Raw genomic sequence first — 22,120 nt, 5'->3', positions numbered from 1 at the left:
TAAAATCGTTACTTAGGCGGGATACTTATACAAATGTGTTTTTCTATTACATTAAGTGACATTCTTGGGCGGTAATTACCTGCTTTGTTGGACTTAATTGTTGTCCAGCTGAGAAAAGCCAGAGAAAATGAGCACTCAATTAGTTTATTTCGTTGAATCACTTGCTCAAATTGATTTCTTTTGAAGCAGTGATAGTGCACCTCACTAAGCAAACGATTGGGAATCATATATCCTTATATTTCCTCATCCTGGCACGTGTCAAAGTCCTTGCCGACCGCTTATGAAATTTTTATTGTGTACGCTTCTCGTCTTTTAATATGCAAATCGAAAAGTTTTGCAATAAAATTACATTAAAGTACAATTTGTCTAAGCGCCATCGTTGAGGATGAGAATGAGGATGTGGATGAGGAGCAGGCCTTAAGTGCTCGTCCCGGATGGATATTCCGGGCCCTCCTCGATCCGAGTGAATCAATCAACTGCGGAAATTATGTTAACAGCGGAAAAAGTTTCTTTCCGCAAGAATAAGACAAGTATGTGTGTGTGTTCGTGTGCATGTGGCAGCCGTTGAGAGGGACTTCAATTGTAATCGCAAGTGTGGCTGTAATATATCATCGACTGACCGCAAATGGGATTCTGCAGAGGATGAAGAAAAGGACCTGCAAAAAAATGTGTCTTCTATATGGTGGTGGGGGGGATGACTGCGGGAGAGGGAGAGCTCACAGTATACATCAATGTCAGAGAGGAGGACCACAGCAGAGAAGAGCCAGGGCTCAGGCTAATTATTTTACATTAAATTAAATAATGATTCACTTGGCAAAAACGACACGAAAGGAGTGCCAAAAGGTAGCTCAGATCCTGTCTTCTCCTCATTTCCCCTGCCTTTCTCAAAGGCAAAGAAATCATTGGGGCACGTGACGCAATTTGCATAAATTTGGAGCCCGGCCCGGCCCGGCCCAGCCCGGCCTCGTCGACGTCTTCGTCGTCATCGTCACGGAAGCCAGCGCGTAATTTCAATTGCGGTTAAACAGCAGCCAAGTAGAAAAGTGGCAAAGTGGCTGCGGGACAGGAGCAATCAAGCAACCAGCAGGGCAGTGGCAGTGGCAGCGGCAGCGGCATCCAGCTAGCTAGGGTTGCCATTGCCGGCCAAATGTAATGCGAACATTATTGAAAACGAAGCCTTTTTAGATCGATAGAAGAGACTATGTGCCTTAATGGTCCTGGAATTTATTGAAAAATTATGAAAAGTGCCGCCTGTCCCGGTCAGGTGGCCCAACATCCGAACGACTTGGGTCTGCAGTCCGGTCAGAAAGTTATTTCAGGCCCGTCCCGACGACCGTCCTAAGCAAACATTTGGCCAGCCGAAACATATCTATATTTTTTCACTGTATTTTTTGTCTATTTGCTGTTGGATTTCTAATGAATTTCTGCTGGCCCAGGAGCCAGGTCCAGCCCCCAGCCTTTAGGCTGTCAGTGTTTGGCCAAAGATAACGAAAAGCGCTTGAAGTGTTTACTTGCGACAAATTGATGTGTTTGCATAAGTACGAAATAATAAATTAAGTTTTCGCCTTCTCTCCCGCTGTTGTTGTTCTGCAGAAGGCTGAGTATGTGAGATAAGTGAAACTATATAGTATGTGAATAAATACGCTGACTAGTCCACTAGATCTGCTGGTGGAATGCAGGAATAAATAATAGAATCCTAAAGGCGAACTCTAATTAATTTTCATTTCTCTTGTGCTTATTCTTGCAGGTAAGTTCTCAATCCATTGCCGAGGCCATTAGCCGACATCCCCATTCGGTGGCAGGACCCCACCACTCTGCCCACGCCTGGGGGCAGCAGGTACAATGCTGAAGCCGACTTCCAGCTTAAGTAGCATATACTCGTGAGGTAAATGTAAACTAAATCTCAAGAACCTCTGCGCAGGGAGTGGGTAGAGGGTAGTGGCTGAAAAAATAGTGCCAATATTTTCTTAAAATAAAAACAGACGCTTTTAGGACCAGGAGGATCCAGCCAGAAAAAGAACCACAGCAGACCCCCAGGCAATATGCGGCGGCTAAACGTTTCCGTGCACGCGAAAGCTCCGGGCCACTCTAAGCCACCCCTAACCCACCTGAACCCGCCTCAAACAATCCCTTCCCCCCACACCCACAAAACTCATACCAAACCCGCCGCAAATGCAGTTCCCGAGCACGCCGTAGTACAGACCCCACCCGACCCGACCAGACCATTTCTTTACACTTTTCGTGTGCATTCATATTTTTTTCTTCCTTTCTAACGTTAATGTGGCCACAAATTGAAAAAGAAGCATGCAGCAAGAAGCGGCGCAAGAGGCAAAATCAAAAGTTGCCCCAAAGGGAAAACCAAGGGTATGGAGACGGTGGCAGTGTGAAGGGTAGTAGGGGGCAGGATAGGACAGGACAGCGCACCTGAACTCAATAAAAGCTTCATTTTAGTTTGCTCAAGCAGCAGAAAAGTGGGAAAAGAACGCGGAGACGCGCGGCGGGAAAACAAAAACCAAAAATAAATTATTTAAGAAAAATATGTTTTACATAAAAATGGAGCCAAAAAAGAACAGAAAAGGGCAGAAACAAAGGTGGAAGGAAGCAGGGCTAAATAAACAGCAGGACGAGAGGGAAGGGAGACGAGTGAAGAGAGAAGAGAAGCGAAGAGAAGGAAAGAAAGAAGGCTAAAATAAATGGCATGCAGTTGGAGCGTTGAAAATTGCAAAAGTAAACTACTGGAAGGAGGTTGGATAGGGAAAGGGAAGGATATACAATATACATAGTACATCTCGAAGGGAGAGTGTTGGATAAACTCCTGCCAGAGGGAAGGACCGCAAAAAATAAAGCATGAATTCCGCGTTAAGGCATCGCCAGCAGGCAGCAGAAACAGTTGCATAAAGTTGTAAAAGTATTATGAAATTTCAAATAATAACTACGAGTACGAGTACATCCACATAGCCCCGGCCCCGGCCCCTGCTCCGAGCCGGAGTTGCAGGAGTTGGAGTCGGAGTGGATAAGTTGCAAATAAAGCAGCACGTTAGGTTTTTAACTTGTTTTTGTTGCCGCTTGCCGCTTCTGCTGGTTGTTTTTCTCTACTGGCCTTTTTAATAATGCACAAGGAAAAAATCCATAAAAAGATATGGCCCCTATAAATGTGTGGCGCCTATAAAAGTGAAAGACCAACAACAAAACAGAAACTGATACTGGAATTGGAACTGGAACTGGAACAGAACCCGAGGGTCAATTTAATTCCAATGAAACATCTGATGGATCTTCGAGAGACAACGCGATGATCAATACAAAATTCCATAAAAAATTGCGACATTGCAATCCATTTCTGCGTACAGTGTATGCTGACTCCCGGAGTGGCAGGATTATCCCATCCAGGTGGCATCAAAAAGAGCCATAAATGTTGCAAATGTCAGAGCAGCAGCCCCCCGCCCCGCAAACCCATTGTCAGTGGTCGCACAGCTGGCAAATGCAAAGTAAATAGGATCGGAATGGGCACAGAGACATGGAGAGTGGAAAGTTAGGACCTTAGTGGGAGTATAGCAAATGGCTTTATAGTTGAATTATGAGAGAGCTATTTAGAAGGTTTATATGAGTCCATTTGTTGGGGAATTATCCTCCACTGATATGAGACTTATTTCCAGAGATCGTCTTATAGCAATATTTTATGATCTGCGAATCACAATCAACAATTTGGTGACCAATTCTAATTCGCCTTTTTCCAACTTTTATTTAATCTAGCTCCAAGATCTAGAACTAGAAAACGGGTTAAATAGATATTGCAGTAGTGTTTGGCTTTTAGAGGACAGCATTTTGTATTCATTGGTCTTTCCTCTCCCATAGTGCCTCTTTCCTCTCTGTATGTATCTCTCGTTCTCTGGGCCTTGACGTCGTGCTGGGCTCATTTTGTTTCTTCCGTTGCATAAATTGAATATTTTGACATATGTAAGCGTGGCAGCAACAGTCCAACCACGCAGTCAGGGGGCGGCAGAGAGGGAGGCGACAAAAATGAGCACAAATAAATTTACATGCATGCAGTTTTTGGTTAAACTGTCAGACCACAAATCAGAAATACACTAACACCATGATGTTTGTCCCATTGTCTCTGCCCCACGCTCTGTATTTATATGAATAACTACGGACAAAAGTGGTGGCATGACCATGGCGGGCGCATCGCACTTCACCACACCAGACCCCCAGCCCCACCCCCATTGTCCCCCCCATCATCAGTGAAAGGATGCTGGGGGCTGGCGAGAGATTTATGGATGCGAAGCGTTCTCTCTTCTATTGGTGGCCTATCCGTTGATGTGTGTGTGGGTGTATCTTTGTGTCTCTCTGTGTGGGTGGATCTGTGCGGAGTGTATCAGTGTGAGTGCATCTCTGTGTTGCTTTATCTGTGAGAATGTGCGGCCTGCTGCATGCTGCATTGATGTCATGCACTCTATATTTAATGAATGCCATAATGACTGCAATGCAACGCATGAAATATTTATAGATGTACTCGTATCCTCCCATCCTCCCCCCATCCATCCATCCACCCATCCATCCATCCACTCGGCGCTTTAAGTGTTTACTCGAACTGGCTTTAAGCCCGCTGGCAAACAGCTGGCCGGCTCCGAGCTCCGGGGTCCGGGGGATAACTATCCGTTCGGAATTTACATTATCCCACTTCTGTCCCACCTCTGTCCCACCCACGTGGTGGTTGTTGTTTCTCTGCGGCGGTGGCCGCATTAAAATCCGTAATTTCCTTTAATAAAGCCGCACAAATTTAATTAACCAGCATGCAAATGCATTTACACCTTAATTATTAATTGAATTTAAATACATAAATACTGCCGAGTGTTCGATGCTGGCCCATCCGCTATATGCCCCCGTACCGTACCTCATGCGACTATGAATACACCGACAGACACGCAGATTTCCCGCCATGTACACAATATTACCCACTTTTCATATAGGGAAAAAAATTGGAAAAAGATATTGGTTTTGCTTTTGTTTATTTTGGATTTTTAATTTAAAATATATCGTAACAATTTTTTCATAGCGGTATAGCAGCCTTCGATTTTCGCTTACATGATACCAAAAAAGATAATAAGAATCGCCCCCCGATATACATACAGTTTTGTTAGCTGTAGGCATTATTTTGTATTTTTTACAGACGCATTTAAATTGTATTTAACTTGAATTATTGTTAGTTTTATGGTTTCTGCGGTCGTGTTCGGCCAACAAAGGAATGGATCCATTATATTTTTTTATCGCGGCCAAACCGCGGCCATGTAATAATTATACAATTTGCAAACTGAAAAAATTATAAATATTTGGGTAAGGACTGCCCTGCCCTCTCCCATCACCTTCGACAGACAGACAGTCAGACAACAATCCGTTCCATGCCAATGCATTTCTCTAGATTTTCCCATTTAAATGCATTAATTTACTTCATGGCAGACTGTGGCATTCGGCTCAATCTGACATATGCATTTCATTCCCAGCGATTGTCTTTGTAGGCTCTCGACACAGGGCCGCGCAGCGTTGCGCCAAAGAGTAGGCAACTATTTATGAACTCTGTATTTGAGTGTGTGGGTGTACGTGTGTGTGAATGCGTGGGGGCTAACTGTCAACGGCAACTGTGTGGCAGAGTAATGAAACCACGAGGAATGCAAACCAGAGAGTCAGATACAGGAGGCATGGGCCGAGCAAACAATAAAGAAATAAAGCAAATGATCCTGAGACCGAGGCTTGTGATACTCTGCTCCAGACTAAATTCTACTTGCTAATGATATCTATAAGGATCTACTCTTACGTTGTGTACAAACCAAAGGAGTGAGTAAAGGCCCAATAGAAGGAGCAAGGAGAGGTGGGATGCACTCGATAGAGACCAAACTCAAACCTCTTTTGCGTTTGGTAGGGTATAACAATGCGTGACGAAAGCATAGCGTGGCATGATTCAGAGTCGGAGACGCAGACGGAGACAGACGGCGACGGACACGGACACGGACACGGAAGCTCGGTTAGCGGCCTGATGAACGCCGCCAACTGGCGCGCGTGGGCACGCTGTGGCCCTGCGCAAATGTCATTATGTAACTGCGTATAATTAACCGAAAATCGTTTAAATGCGCGAGACCCTGCCCCGCATCGCCCCGCCTCGACGGCAGCACTGTGCAATTAAAAACGCTGGATGCAGATTGCAGGATGGATATGTGGTGGCGCGGTGTGGTGGGTGGTGTAGAGAAATTAAGCGGAATTGCCAGGTGACAGAGTGGTGCAGAGACGCCGCAGAGCTGTGGAGCAAACAGCATTCCATTGCGTTGCATTGCAGCAGTGACAACGTGTTTACTTTGACATTAAATAAAGTTGTTTGGCTCTGGTGCGGAGTGTTCCCCGAGCTCTGGGGTTCCACTGGGGTCCGACATGATGGCACGCATAAATAACAAATAAATCATTTATGGTCAGAGCAGAAACATTTATTGAGGCGCACAGCCAGAGGGCGACGCAGAGACAGTGCACAGCGAGAAAGTTGAGGAAAATAAATTAATTAAAAGTTTGCAAGGCAGCAGGAGGACAACCAATTTGTCTCGATGCAAAGAGGGATGGGGGCGGGGACTCACACGAACACTCACATATACTGGGAGAAAGCCATGTACAATTGCCAAGAGAAAGGCATCTCGTCGCTGTTTCGATTATTGCACGCTTGCCTGCGCTCGCATAAATGTCAAATTGAGGACACGAAGTGCTGGCCCGGGATTGCAATCAGCAGCCAAGTGCAAATCTTTTCACTAGCTCCGATCTGCGCCCTGCCGCTGCCCCTGCCGTTGCCCCTCCCTCTGCCTCTGCCCCTCCCTCTGCCACTGCTACATTCCTTACTCATTTGCAACTGTTGCAGCATGCTTCTGGATGAATATCCTTCCAGAGGGTTCTGTGATTTCGAAGTACAAATCGGGTATATAGTACCCCAGAGTGGCCCAGATTCACAGTTAGCCGCGAAGGGTATTTAAAGATTCGTTTCTCGAAGCCCGCGACTTTCTTTCTGGTTTTTAATTTGTCTTAAAATTTTAATTGCAAGGCAGCGCCGTCGATGATGGCAGGCGAGCGGGCGGCATACACTTTCATTTCTTATTGACATGTCAATGCACCGCAGCGCACGGCGTTACGTACACATAAATATGGCTAAAAGCAGGAGGAATTCTATGCCATAGGCAGCCGGCAGCCTCCAGCCTGCAGCCTGTGCTGTGTATGGGGCAAAGTGGTGGTGGTAAGCGTTGTTCTGGGGCAGGCAAGAAAATTAATTAAAAATGCGCAACAAACTTGCGAAAAACTTTGCTCTCGTTTATGTTCCACTTGCTCTTGGTTTTTCCTGTTTGTGTGCAATTTAAATTTCGCCTCTGCTTCTTTTACCTATTCTACTATGTATTTTTGTTGTGTTGTAGTAGTTTGAATGAATTTAAAAATGCAAGAGCCAGTCAGAGTAGAACAACAAGTTGAAGGCCTCTGCCTCTGCCCCACATATGGGTCTGGGTCCTGGGCCGCCCCTCTTCCCTTCATTTGTTTGTTGTGTTCTGTGCTTATTTTAGCATACAACTTTTGACGTTTCCTCTATGCCAGATGCTTATCAATAATTTATTTATAAGCTTCACCTCAAAACACATGTTGTCAGTATGCCATGTTGGCCTCAACACGCTGTTCTCTCCTCTCCAGCTCTCCTAATACTATTTTACGGCCAGAAGAGTCTGCTAGTTGCGTTGGCAGTTTGGCTAACAAGTTGCTGCCTGCCACGCCACCTGCCACATGCCACATGCCTCCGTGCCCTCCTTCTCACATGTGGAGGAAATATTTGCAGTCCCTGGCTCATGGCTGATGGCTCCTGGCTCTTGGACTGATGCTGCCTCTTGTCCTCTTGTCCTTGTTGTAGTTATTGCTGCCACAGTCGTCGGAGTTTGCATAATTTATGATTTCGAAATGTGTTCATTTAGTTTTGCAAATTGTTGACATGAACAATCATTAGACCGTTGCACAGATTTCAGCATCATTTCATCCGTAAGGGCATTGAACGTTTTGGCTCAGAATTATGTTGAAAGACGCCTACCAGCAGCACTGCCTGCATTGGAGCGAAGTCAGTGGGAATCAGTAGCATTTGAAGTCTTTGAAGTGAGTTTTTAGACTTGCTAATTTGTGCTACACAAGTGAGTGAAGTGACTGTGTGACAGACACATTTCGCACTAGAATCAGTCGTGCTTAAGCGGGCCTGACTGTCAGTCAACGCCAAAATTCTCTATATTTGGTTGCTAAACAACTTAGGAAGTTGACACTTGCCAGGGAAAATATTTTCATCAACAACTCGACGAAAAATTAGCAAGTGTCAAAGATAAATAAAACTCGGGGCTGCCACTGCCTCCGCCTTCGCCCCAATGTCGGGGCGGGGACCGGGTCTTCTTCAGGCCAAAGTATTTATTTGCCTGTTGAAATAGTGTCAAACTGAGTGGACTCTTCACATGCGGGAAGAGAGAGGCTCCTTCCAACTGTCTTGCCTACTCAATCCCCATATTCCCACCAGTACCAGCCCCAGCCCCAGCCCCAAAGAAAACTTGACTAACTATGCAAATAAGAGTAGCATGTGTGTGTGTGTGTGTGTGTGCCACAGCACCACCGCCAGTAGCAGTGGCAGTAGCACCAACCCCCTTTGGCGACAGTTGGCGCAGAGTAAGTGCAGTTGGTAGAAATTAAGTAAGTTTTTAGCTGCAATTTTTGCCGAAAACTATGTCAAGTTTGGTTTTAGTTGCCAGCAAAGTTTTTGCTTAAGAAAATTGTAAGTATAAGTATATCAAAGGAAGCTGGAAAAGCGCGACTCAGGCTCAGACTCAGACCCAGAGCCAGAGCGAACAGTGGAGACACTAAGCAGACGTCGGGCGGAACCTAATGAATTTCATGCATGACATGCAAGGCACGACTCTGGCTCTGACTCAGACCCCGACTCGGGCTGGGCTGGCTGCCGCTTAATTAAAACCATTAGGCGTGAGTAAAACTTAGCCAGAGAATCAAATTTGATGGGTGGCAGTGGCAGTGGCATGGGCATGGGCATGGGTGTGGGTGTAGAAGATAGAGATGAGATCTGATGCAGGGAGGGTATGATATGGGTGAGTGAAGAATACACCATCCCATCCCCCCATGCAGCAGCAGCCAATTTACATAGTTTCTTTAATGTTTGCTGCATAATTTTCACATTTTTCAGTGTCAAAACTATGGCTGCATTGTCTAGGAAAAACTGCTAGCGAGAGGAAAATCTTTTGCATGTTTTGGTCATATTCTAAAAATAATAGCACTGGGAAGCAGCCAGACCCCGCCAGTCCCTGAGTGTCGTCCGGTCAAGTGGGTGGGCACCCACTTGGCTGACCCCTTGGGGTGGATTTTTATGACTTGGCGGCAACGACAGATGCAGCATATGGTGTGGCAAGTGGCAGGAGGTTGGGCCGGGGTTGTGGCATGGAAATTATAACATTTTCCTGCCCGCAACAGAAAACGAAAGCTTAACAAATTTCCCCCCTACCCAGGAGGATCCGACTAATTTATTAGCGAAAAAGGATTTGCATTTCGAAGAAGTGAATACGGATTCCCAGAAGAAGCTCTATTTCTATCGGCTCTTATTTCTTAGGAAAATTCTGCAGGTACGGATCATTACTTCATGAGAATTCCATAAATAGATCCAAAGCCAAATCCTCTGTGTAGGATGCATCTGGAAAAATAATGACGCACTCAGAAATGAAGTTGCTTCAGTTTTGCGTAAACTTTCCGCTCGAACGGTTAGACAAGATTGCCACATTTCAAGGCTGGGCCACGCGTTGGGAAATAAAGCTAAAAGCTCGGCAGGATATCAGAGCCACCACCAGAGAGCCAACCGCTATGTTGGCTTCTTAGCCGCTGAGCTATGGCCGAGCTAAAAAAGTTTAATTCAAAAACTTGTACAAAAATGCACATTTAATGGAAATTTACTACCTGAAGTCGCGTCAACGACAGGAGCAGCAGGAGCAGCCGCAGCAGCAACAAGGGAAACCCGAAACAAGCGCCACAAAGTTGCAATGGACATGGAGGAGGTGGAGGAGCCGTGGCAGGTGGATGCAGAGGCGTAGTGCCAGCATAATACAGAGTAGCAGTAGCATTAGCACTGGCAGGAGTAGAAGCAGGCCAGGAGAAGCAGCTGGAGCCAGAAACAGAGTGAGATAGAGCCAGAGCCAGAGCAGAGAGCAGCAAAGTGTTAACGGTTTGTTTGTGCGCCAAATGGCTGCAAGGGGGGATGGGGGACAATGATGGAGCCAGGGCCAGGCCGAGAGCCAGAGCCAGGGCCAGGAATGTTATCCTGCAGTTGTCTGCCTTTGGTCCTGCGTAACCGGAAACGGAAATTGCGTAGCGCAGCCAAGTGCGTTGCAGTGGTACCACCAAGAGGCAGCGAGCCGTAACATGGACACCACCATTCAGTCGCCCCGACCCGGCTCCGACCCCGACCCTCAGAAAACGGGGTGGTGCGGCACAGGTGCTGCCGGTGGCTGTCATTAACGTGTTTTGTATTTTTAACGCGTGGTGATGGCAACGCCCGTGGTGGTGTCACGCCAGTGTCGGGTGTCGGGAAATGGAGAGGAAATTATATCTGTGTATGAAATGGATTATCTCGTGGATAAACTAGAAATGATGGAATAGAGGAGACTGTGGTTGATCTGCGATAGGATTTGTCCAACAGCTGAGAGGTAATTGTATCTGTGCATCTATTAGATATATCCACACAGCAGTAGAGTGTAATCCACCCATCCATAGGTCCATAGAGGAGGAGAAACTTTAATTGAATTCGTCGTGAAAGCTCCCCTCATTAGCATTATTCGCCATTATATTCCTCCTCTCGTTCCTTGCCATCAAAGATCATCCAATCAGCTCTTAACTCTCGACTCTTTAACAATGCCAAGCCATTTGCGAAACCGAATCAAAGCCAATGGAAATACGAAAACTTTTTCATGTGCCACATCCTGCCCAGAGCAGTGAAAAGCGTAAAACGAAACGAAAATGCGAGGCGAAAGCAAATGAAAATGGAGCACTCCATTTGCTGGACCAGTCCGGGGACCAGTCCTGGTCAGTCCCCGTCCTGGCCATGTGCAATCCTGCTGCCGCACCGCAAGAGCCAAACAAATAAGAAATTAGTTGATGCCAAGTTGTTGCAGCTGCAGCTTCAGCTGCACTGCCGTTGCCGCTGCCGAATGGGAGGAAAATAGCAAACAGCGGGGCAAAAAGGAACAAAAAAAAAAAAAACTTTTCCGCTAATGTCTTAATGTAAAAGTTTGTTAGCCCGCAAGTGGGGGGAGGCACAACCTACCTGTGTATGTTTGTTGGGGCACGGCAGGGCAGGGCAGGCATGGGTGGTTGGTGGTGCAACTTATGGCAACTTTTTAGCGAGCACGTTTGATTGAAATTTGTGGCAAATTGCTTGAAGCTGCAATGTGGCCAGGCCAACTTGTAATGGAATGATCAAACTGCCATCAGTGAGGGCTGCGCTGGCAACATTGTGCGCGGGTATCGGGGTTGAGTATGATGGGGGGCAATGAGGCAATGAGGCATAAAAGGCACACCTCTATTCGCCCCGCCCATGTCCACGGCCACGGCCACATCCATGTCCACCCACTCTTATCAATCCACCTCAAACAACCCATTCAAATTGGAGAGGCAGGGTGGAGAGTGGGACAACACACACGTATCTGCAGTTTGTGCAATGCAATGGCAAAATGGCAACAGAACAGCCAGAGAGCCAAACAAATTGCCAGCCATTACCAGCCAGAAGGGTAATTTTTACTTTGCAGCTTTTCCAGGCGCTTTATTTGCCAGCCAAATTTGTACGAATTGCAGCAGCAGAGTGGCAGCAGCATCATCAGTTGTAAAAACCAACAAAGCTATTCCAAGAGCTACAGCTCCAGCTACAGCTACAGCACCACTAGAACCAGAACCAGTACCAGCAATAGAACCAGCAATGGCACCACTCGAGCTGGCTGTCGATTTGTAATAGGTGATTTGGCAAAGGAAATTGAGACATCAATAAATGCGGCTTGGCTTGCCTTGGCTCTCCTTAAGTTGGCTCAAACGAGGGCGTGGCCAGACCGTATACGAGTGTGGCAGAGAAGAAGTATCAATGAAGGAAAGGGAAATGGGATAGGGAGCGAAGTATCAATAGGAATCAAAGTAGCCATAGGTTAAGGGTTAGGAACTTCCAGCAATATGCAAAATATAGCCGGTTTCATGCGTAAAAACGATTGGCAATAGCCTTTGTGGTTGCTATGGGTCTATCGCACAATCTTGTCGTTCTAATTGCCCAGAAAGACCTTCCCTGGCACTCATTCTGTGGGGCACATTGAGGCACTGCATGCCCCTGCCGCTTGCTGTCTCTTCAGCTTTGATATTGCTTCATTCGCTGGGCTTGGAACTTTTTGAGGTTCTGGCCAATTGAACGTTATTGCCACGATTGAGCAATAAACGTGACCAGGACTTCTCCACTGCGGCAAAAATGACAATTTTATGAAGTTTCCACAATCACGGGACAATAGAAGAATTTAGTTGGAAGAAGGACAACAAGGAAAATGGAATGCTACCTGAACCACAGCGTTCTACAACATGAAATTGGCCACGTTTAAGCCGTCAACAATCAGAGGGAAACAGGGCAATACAAACATCTACATAAGTACTTTATCCAATCATGCATCGACGGCTTTTTTGTCCATATGCTGTCACTGCCACCAAGCAGAAGGTTATATTAGGGACAGAGAGGCGAATGAAACCCCTTTTTCCGCTGCCTCGAGATGAGTTCTATGAAAGTGATTGCCACATATTTATGTGCAACTGTTTTTTTATCTCAGAGAAAAGATTATGGAAATCCTCGCAATCAATATTTTTCGATATTTTAATCCGCTGTTTTTTGTCCCCACCCCGCTCTGTGGATGTGCATAGATTCCCTGCCACCAAATGAACGACAATGAAGTGTAATCAATGAATGTCGGGCCTTTAAACTGGGCAAAAACCATAAATAATATTCAAACAAAAGAAGCTAACAAACAGCATCATCCAAAACAATAGAAAACAAACTCATTTCCACACCAAATGTCTGCGCAAAACATTAAAATAATCAGAACAATCATAATTGAAAGCGGGGGAAAAAAACAACACAGTAATATTAAAACCAACTATCAGGATCTGTCAGAGAGGAGCGTTCGGTATGGGAAATGGTTGGGAAAATCGTCTGGCATGTGGACAATTTCCTGCAGACTTGCCGCAGCATTATACACGACAATATAATCTGGCGACAATTTGCGCCTAAAAGTTGGTTGCAAATGCAAACATCCTCCACAAATACTCGCATGAAAAACACATACATATGTATGTACAGGGAATCTGTGACTGTGTCTGGCCGACTAATATGTGGCTGGAGCTGCACTCAAATTTTCACATATCATTTAAAATGCATAAATTCTGCCGCCTGTAGCCTGCCGGGCATTACACAATTTTCGTTAACAATTTTCTGGGCCAACACGAAAGTGTCGAGTGTTTGAGTTGCGCCCGAGAGTTGTCCCGGCAGCCAAAAGCAAACAATGGCATACCATACCCGTACAAGACAAATACCAGAGACCAGGACCAGGACCACGAACACGACCACGACCAAGACCAGGACCAGGGCGCCTTATATATTATTTGCAGTCAAATTAAATCTAACAGCTGTGAATGTTACATGTGTGCAGGCCTCCTGCTCTCCGGTTAGAAGAACAAATTTTCGAGGGGAATACTCGTACTCGTATGAATTTTTAATACAATTTGCGATGCGTTGTACGAGTAGCCTCAACTTTTGTTCTGCGCTTCTGCCGACTTCTGCGAAATGTTTCTGCTTAATTAAGTATGCTAAAAGGGGGCGGGGCAATACGCCCACACCCACTCACATGCGGACGGAAAGTAAAAAGCAAGAGAAATGAAATGTCATGAAACGATGGGAATAATCAAATTAATTTATATTACATCATATTCATTTGACCAAGGCACAAAGCCAGACGCCGACTGTCTGCTCTGCTCTCGCCCTCTCTCAAAGCCACCGGAAAGCAGGCAGCTGACAAAGTTTGACTGGTCCTTTCACAGGACATAGTGGACACTGGGACACTGGGGCATGGGGACTTTGGACAAGGGACAAGGACAAGTTGAGGCAATAATTTACACAAATTGGCAATTTTGCTTGCCGAATAATGTCCGTCAAGTCGGGCGACGTAAAAGTCAAAATTCGGTCAAAACTTTTGCCGGCGACTCGTCCCCCCGTCCGCTGTCCCCGCCCGACTCGTCCCGGAAAACTTGTTCTCACTTTATCGCATCTTTATCGGCTCCAGCTCGACAAACACGTCGGCGAAGGAAATTCAAATGATAAGAGCGGGTGGGTGGTGGGTGGTGGGCGCTGGTTGCAGGGCATTGCGCGTTATGACAACATAAATGATATTTACTTTTTTGTGCCGTCGCCGTTGCCGTTGCTTTTGCTATTGCCATTTCGGCTGCCATTTCTTTTTTTCTTTCGATGCCTTTTATGCGGAGTTTTGCTTTCACCGTTTCTCTTTCTCCCTATCAAATTCTCCACCTCTCTCCCTCTCTCTCTATCTCATTGTATAAGGCCAAAACTTTTCGACTGTTTCTCAGTGGCGTTTTCTTTTGGGTTGCTTTTTTCTACTTTTTGCTATTTGAAGTACTTCAAAGATTTTAGCATATTTTATTTGAATACTTTATTTCGTAAAATGCGTTTCTGTGTATGTGTGTGTTGAGAGAAAGAGAGAGGCACATAGAAAGTGGAAGAGAGATGGAAAGATAGAGCGGGCGATTGTGTAAGCGGGGAAAAAAGAGTGCTAGGGAGCTAGAGAGCGTCTAGGAAACGAACGACATGACTTTTTCAGCTTTGTTGGCCCCTCCTCCTGCTCCTCCTCCGCCTCCACCTCCTCCTTCTCCCTCTCCCATATCCGCACTTCTAACTAGTTTCTATGTCTTTGGCACAAAGTTTTTCCTTCAGTCGTTGGGAAATGAAATTTTTGAAAATTTTTCCGCGGGGAAATGAAAAAGTTTGTCCTGGTGGACACAATGCGGCCGGGCTGGCAGTGCCCTCGATCTTTTCAACCGCTCGCTTGTCGCGTCCCGTTGGTCCTAGTTAATATTACGCATACGCCGCGTCTGCCCTTTTGACTTTTCTCCTAGACCCGAGACCCTGAGACCGCTTTCACTCCACCACTTGCGTGCCAATGTGTTGGGCAGAAGGCGCAGCTGCTGACGAAGTCCCGCTCCAAGACCAAGACCCGGACACGGAGAATAGAGCGCACAGAGAGCAAAGCGTGGGATAAGCAATAAAGGATAATGTCATTCAATGTTTTGTGTCTCGCGCACACAGCAACAATGACAACAGCAACAACAAAGCGACAAAGAGAAAGAAAAGGCTAGAGTTGTGAGCCGAGGCTTAAGATACCCTTTCAGATCAATCGTTCTTTCGAAAATCATAGATAAAAGTCTTCATTTTTCCTGGTGATCATTCTATTCCTAGCCTATAAAACTGAGGAACGAATTTGGATGAAAACAGATAGAGAGCGCAGAGAGAGCAGAGACAGAGAGAGCGGTGATGATGGCATATTCGATGTAAGTCCGATTGCCTGTCTACTATCATGATACCCTCTAATAGGGTATGGATAGCGGAAACGCTTGCCATCATCAGCGTCGTGCTCATCCCCCATCCGCCGTCCCATCCTCGTCGTTTTCGTCGTCGTCGTTGTCGTTTTCGTTGTCATTGGCAATAGTTTCGCCCCCGACTTTGTTGCCGTTTTCGGCTACGTCTTCGGCTGGCAGCTCCAGCTCCTCTCCTCCACAGACAATAGTCAAAAATGTCTTCATGTTCAGGGAGCGAGGAGCATAACGGAAATTCGCATTTGAAAAATACTTTCTTCATTTAACAACAATGTAGGGTAGCGACAGCGCGGAGGAGGTGCAAGGACACACACACACACACAGTGGCGTGGCATGGCAGGCAACACACTGCCTTGGTGGCAAAGTGTTGGCATTACTGTAAATCGTTTTCGTTTTACGTTTCATAATGACAAAGACACTGGAACTGTGGAACAGTGGAACTGTGTAACTGAGGAAAGCGTACTGCTAAAGGAAAAGGAAGGGGAAGGGGAAGGGGAAGGAAAGCGAACCCTGTCGATTGACAGACAATGGGCGGAAATGGAAAGCGAAGCTCTCAAAATAGGAATAGCAAGAACAAAAGTAACATAATAGTGCAACAGAGACGAAATGTTTTTTAATGAGAGTAATCGGATCGATAATTTTCCACGAATCAAAAAGCTTTTCAAGAAGAAAACAATATGAGAATGGCAATGGGATTACTGGAAATTTCTATGGGAATTATTATAAGATTTCTATATAACTTAATCCAGTTCGATTGTCTCCATTTTTCTCCTCGAATTTTATTGAACAACTTTTCAAATAAACGCAAATATGGTTGGAAATTTGATTTTTATTTGGGATGCAAGCAGCGTTCTGCTACAGAGCTCTTGCTTAGATTGACAGGGAATATAATATGTATTACAGAAAAACAATTGCTTGAACGCTTCAGTCTGTCATGTACTGGCACATATGCCAACTAATACAATGCTGACAAGAAGGCGACAGCTCATTTTCATCGTCCTCATCAGGAGCAGGCTCTCATCCACAGCAGGGGCAGGAGCAGGAGCATTCCGAGCAGGTGCTGAAGCATGGAGCATACCCCAGCAGGACATGCGGTGACATTTTGCTGGAAGCGTTTCACAGGCGCGGAAAACTCGTATTTAAATCTAATTTTGTCACCCAACAAACAACGACATGTCTACGCGAACACACCCTGCAACTGATGCTTCTGCCTTTGCCTCTGTCTCTGCTCGTTCCCGGTGGTGCTCGTGATGGTGGTGTGTGCTTTTGACTCACTGTAATCGTGATTTCCTGTGCAACAGACGGTGTCAGAGCTGCGGCAATCCACCCAGGATGATGCAGGCAGTCACTCAGAGACCCAGAGAGAAACAGAGAGAGAGAGAGAGAGAGATATAGGGAGATGGCGGAGAGCGGTAGATACTATAGCCAGGGTGTTGTTGTTTTCTGTTGGTGCCTTTGTTGGGCGCGTTAAAAATGTCACAGCGCATTGCATACTTATTGGCGCATGTGTTAATGCACCACCACCCCCTCCCCAGCCCAGCCCAGCCCATCCCAGCCCAGCCACATTCTAGAGCCCTTCCCATCAGCCCTGCCACAGGCTAAATGTTACGCGCTGGATGCATTTGCGGCTGGGGAAAATCCTTTCGCTTTTTTTCTCCCTTTTCTCTGTTGCATTGTGTCGAGCGCCAGCGCCGTGCCGCATTCGACGTTTGCATATTCTCGACGCGGGGTTTTTTCCCATATATACGTATACCTTTTGTGGCAGGTGTTTGAATTAGCTTTCTGTGGGTTGGATTGGCCGGGGCAAAGCGGCAGCACAATGGCTTGCAATTGCACAAAAGCTTATTAGGTTTTCCCTCCAGCTCCCCCTTTTTTCTCTCTGTGTATGCCATTTGGTTTCAGTCCCCTCTCACTCTCACTCTAACTCTCTGTGTGTGTGTGTGTCTGTGTGTAATACTTTTTTACAACAAATAATGCGCTTTGAGGTCGCGTGCTTCACGTGTTTTAATCCATTCGCTTTCAGGATCTACACCAGCTCTGCTCTGCTCTTTCCTGCACCTACACCTGCTTCTGTACCGGCAACGCTTTTAACTTTGTGGCACTTTTCCGCCTCGCTTTTAGCGGGCTGGCGGCGGGGCGGCTCTGAAAATCCATTTGACAATCCCAACTACAAAGCGGAACTCGACAGACCCCAAAAACTATGAGACCCACAATGTTGACTACGATGTTTGGGAATCGTTTGAATAGAAAACATTTCATTTTACCTAAAACTATCTAGAAAATTATAATTTCTAAAAAACTCAAATTGTTAGAATAAAAATTTATAGGTGGATCTGGCTTGGTATGGTTAGCTGTGAGAATAAATAGTGCTGATACTAATTATAATGCCAATACAGTTAGATCACAGCTGTTATAGATAACAAGTCAAACACCAGTCACTCGTATGGAATGTGCATGGGTTATAGATCTTTATACTCTTCAATTTACTATGCCCAAAATATTCTCCCTAGCCAAACCACATGCTTAATTTCGAATAGCAAATACTACTCTCGTTCGCTGAACTCAACTGTATTCAATTTCCCTGCAAAGGGTTAAGGATGCGCCAGGATGCAACCCATCGGACTATGCCATGAATTATATTTCGACAACAATGAGTGGCTAACGGTAGCTGTGGCTGTTGCTGGTCCTGGTCCTGTTCCTGGTCCTGGCCAAGCGGATGCGTTGCCAATGGCAATAATGTGGCCTGGACCACTTGAACAGCTGAACACGAGGTGCTTTGTACAAGGAATTTTCAGCTCGAGTTGCTGTTGATTTAATTCAAGAGGCAATGCATTTTCCCAGTCAAGTGTTTCATGTGAAAAATTCTGGGCAATCCGATGCTATTATCCTTCATCTTTTTTCATCGCTTGCCATGGGGCAAGCGCTGCTGATGGTGGTGCGAGGGTAGAGGAGCATCGTAATTGCTGGGTTGTTGGGTGATGAGATGCACAAGCGAGTGAAAGGCATTGTAACATAATTTCCGTACAAAATACATCAAAATGGACCATCCAATTGAAATCTCCATTTTCATATGTTTGCATAGCATTCTAAACGATGAGTGACCCATACACACACACACACACACACATATGTAGATGTGCAGCCATGTTGCTGTGGTTAGTTAGCATCTGTGTTTGTATTTGTATTTGCATTTTGCATTTTCTGCCACCCACACACATAGTTATATATGTATATGTATAAAGCGGGAGACATGGAGTGGGGACAAGCGCATAACGGAGGCGTACACATGTCCATGTCCGTCACATTTGTCGGACGCCCATGTATTAGTGTTTACCTCTGCTCCACCAACACCCTATCCCAATGCTTGCACTCCATCCTGATGATTTTTATAGGCGGTAGATGCTTCCAACATACCTCCTGAAAGGAGGTATACAATACTCGAGGCACCTCCTGGAATGGTGAAATCATTCTGAAATCCCAAAGGGTAATATTAGTATAATTTAAAATTGAAATAATTTCCAGATTATATGCACATTCTCGGGGAGCAATGGGTATCCTTCAAGCCTGTAGATTATACCTATGCGCTTTGTTACCAGCTTTTTCTGTCGATTTGGCCCGGCACATTTGTGTTTGTTCAGCTACTTTTGCGGTCTGCCGCTTTTCGCGTACATTTCAACCACATTTGTAGTCACTCCGGTTTCAGTTCGCGCATTGGACAAGCGCCAAAAACCCAAAAGAACCAAAAACAAAATAAAAAGGCAGGAACCAAACAAAAAAGAGTTCAAGTGGTAGAATGGCGACAGGGCAGTGGATGGGCTCTTCTAACTCAAGCTCAAACTCCGAGCATTTATAGTTCCGCATTCGTCACACACTACTATTGAAACCAGATATTAATCGATGCTTTATCGCTCTCCAATCGCTAATTTATGGTCTCTAATGGGAGCATCAGACTATTTCGATTGGCACACTGCAGTTAATGCGACATCATTCCAAAATATTTTACAACCTTTTTGGAATTTGAACAGCAACGTTTTTCGATGGCCGGCCAGGATTTGAATTTGTTTGATGATCGAGTGCATTAGGAGTGCCGTCAAATTGATGCGAATTACCATACAAATCTATAATTTCCAACGAAATTAGTGCACACAAATTTTTATCGCAATTCAATGGGATGTTCGGGACAAATTTTTCTGTGCTCTTGACTGCATGGGGCGTATGCGCAATTTGATGTTCTCGAAATTCAATTAAATTTGGCAAATTAAAGCGAAACTGGAAATACTGAAGTGAAATTTAATTGCATGGGGCAACACCAGAGCGTCACTCGGCACTCCCTGTCCTCGGCGTGTCTCTCTCTCTGGGGAGGGTCAGGGCGAAATGCAGCACGTATTTATTTGCTGACGTGCATTTGACGAAGGTCGAACGAACGCGTTCCACAATGAGGTTGTGCTGGCGGATAGGGGAGGGAGGATAAGGGAGGATTCGAAGGCTCCCGGAGGTCGCTGATTGACTCACGATTATGCAATAAAACAGCAGACGACAAGCAGGACAACACTCAAATCCCCACAGAGACAATGGCCCACAGACCAAGATTCTATCTCTCCCCCTCTCTGGCTATATCTACCATTCTGGCTAAATCTCTCTTTCTCGCTCTATCTTTCCCTGCGAAGGTTTCATTGGCTTCATTTCGGCACCAGCTTTTGAAAAGCTAAAACTTTTTTATGTCCAACTCATTAAAAATGTGCGCCAATGGACTTTATGCAGGCCCGACCCAAAACCAGGGCCAGAGGGATCCTTCATTCAACTTCCAACAAAAACAGAGGGTCTAGCTTGCTTTTTTTTTTGGGTGTTTTCTCTGGGATTTTTCGCCTTTTGCCTCCAGATTTCATGAATGAGAACGGGGGCCAAGCCAACTTGAATCCAAAAGCCAAATGCAATTTCCAAGTTTTTAATGTGCGAAATTTCTAATTTAAGATTTACGATATTTTTATGTCGAATTACATTTCCCGGTTCCTGCTGCTCCTGTAACTGCCCCCCATTTCCTGCCCTCCTGCCACCCTGCTCGTCCTGTTTTTGATGTTCGCTCATTTTCAAGCCCTGGTGTTTGGCTGCGAATATTCCTTTGGCCATTAGCTTTTGGTCGCCTGCTGTTGGCCCGAATTTTTTAATGGATCGACTCTTTAATTGTGGAGCCCCAATGCGTAATGCCCAGGCCCTGGTACTCGAGCTTTGAGCTGCAGGGCCTCGTCTCCTCGATGGGTATGGGGGGGCTCTTAATTATAGACACGCCCAAAGGTCAATGGTCGCCTTTTGATGCAAATTTTATGGACTGGAACTTAATTGGCCCGGACCATTGGGTCCGGTTCATCTCATAGACTGGCCAAGCGCTGGCAAAAATAAAACAAAATAAAATACACCAAAAAATATATCTGCCGCCGGCAAATAAAATGCTCTGTTCAAATTGTTTTGCCACTGACCAAACAACAACAATTTGTAACGGACAGATTTAATGGGGCTATTGCTGGATCTGATGGGTGGATGGGCGGATGGGTTGTGGGTGCAGTGGGGCTCTGCTTCCTTTTTGGTGGGGTCCCTCTGTAAATGCATATCCGATTGCAGCTGCAGTTTTGTTAGTTAGGGCAATAAATTGTTGTGTGGGCGGTGGGGGGAGGGGGAAAAAGCGATTCTGGGTTTGGGGCTTTTTTAGGGAGAATTTGTCAGATGCAGAGATTGCATAAAATAAATTGGCCAACGATTGATTTGGGGGATTTGCCATACAATTTATTACCGCCGCGATAAAGGCATTCGAGTGTCAACATCAAAATGGCAACATTCCACGCGGCATGCAGCATGCGGCATGCGACATGCGTAAGGTCAAATATTTTTCCGGGACATGCCACGTAATCCTTTCGCTTAAGGTCAAATTTTACAGCACATTAGGCCACATCAAAATCTTCCGCAATTTAAACCGCTTAAGTGAAAAGCGACGACGAACGAGCAGAACACGTGCTCCGGGCCGGACACAGAGCAGTCCTTCCGTCCCTGCGATCTCCACCATGGCACTAGATTCCAGGGTTTTCCCCCGAAAAAGAAAACCACAAAAACCGTATCTCAATTGCAATCACTCAAAACAACGGAAATGACGCTTAGCACAACTTCCTGTCGCTCCAAAAGGACAGACAGACGAGCGGACAGAGGACGAACAGGACGAACAGCTACGGGACGACGCGCAGCTGAAACGTGGCCATGAGCAGGAGCTGGTAAAACCTACCTCCCCCCTCCAGCCTGTTCAGAATTGTAATTCATGTCGCTGGGGGTTTTCTTTTTTGGCATATTTGTCAACTCTGTTTCCACTGCACACATGATGAGGGACAGGGGCAGGTCGGGGGTCGGGATGTGGGAGTGGAAG

At 45.9% G+C, this 22,120-nt stretch overlaps 1 protein-coding gene and 1 long non-coding RNA gene across 8 annotated transcripts in view; both read left to right on the top strand.

Annotated features, from left to right (window-relative positions):
• The window catches only part of LOC13036342 (nucleolysin TIA-1), a 90,114-nt gene that overhangs the window by 29,258 nt on the left and 38,736 nt on the right, over positions 1-22,120 (top strand). The gene's annotated exons all lie outside the window — the stretch shown is intronic.
• LOC26531992 (uncharacterized) lies at positions 8,297-11,235 on the top strand. Of its 3 annotated transcripts, XR_004470702.1 has the most exons (5): positions 8,297-8,727; positions 8,780-9,137; positions 9,233-9,665; positions 9,727-10,739; positions 10,807-11,235. It is a non-coding gene; the product is annotated as an uncharacterized lncRNA (long non-coding RNA). The 3 variants fall into 3 exon arrangements; XR_001451629.2 differs by lacking the exon at positions 8,780-9,137 and having other exon boundaries at positions 8,299-8,703; XR_004470701.1 differs by having other exon boundaries at positions 8,300-9,137; positions 10,807-11,234.

Source organism: Drosophila pseudoobscura, chromosome 2, assembly GCF_009870125.1.
Source record: "Drosophila pseudoobscura strain MV-25-SWS-2005 chromosome 2, UCI_Dpse_MV25, whole genome shotgun sequence".
Lineage (NCBI taxonomy): Eukaryota > Metazoa > Arthropoda > Insecta > Diptera > Drosophilidae > Drosophila > Drosophila pseudoobscura.
Note: the sequence above shows the minus strand (reverse complement) of the source record. Positions and strands in the feature narration are given on the sequence as shown.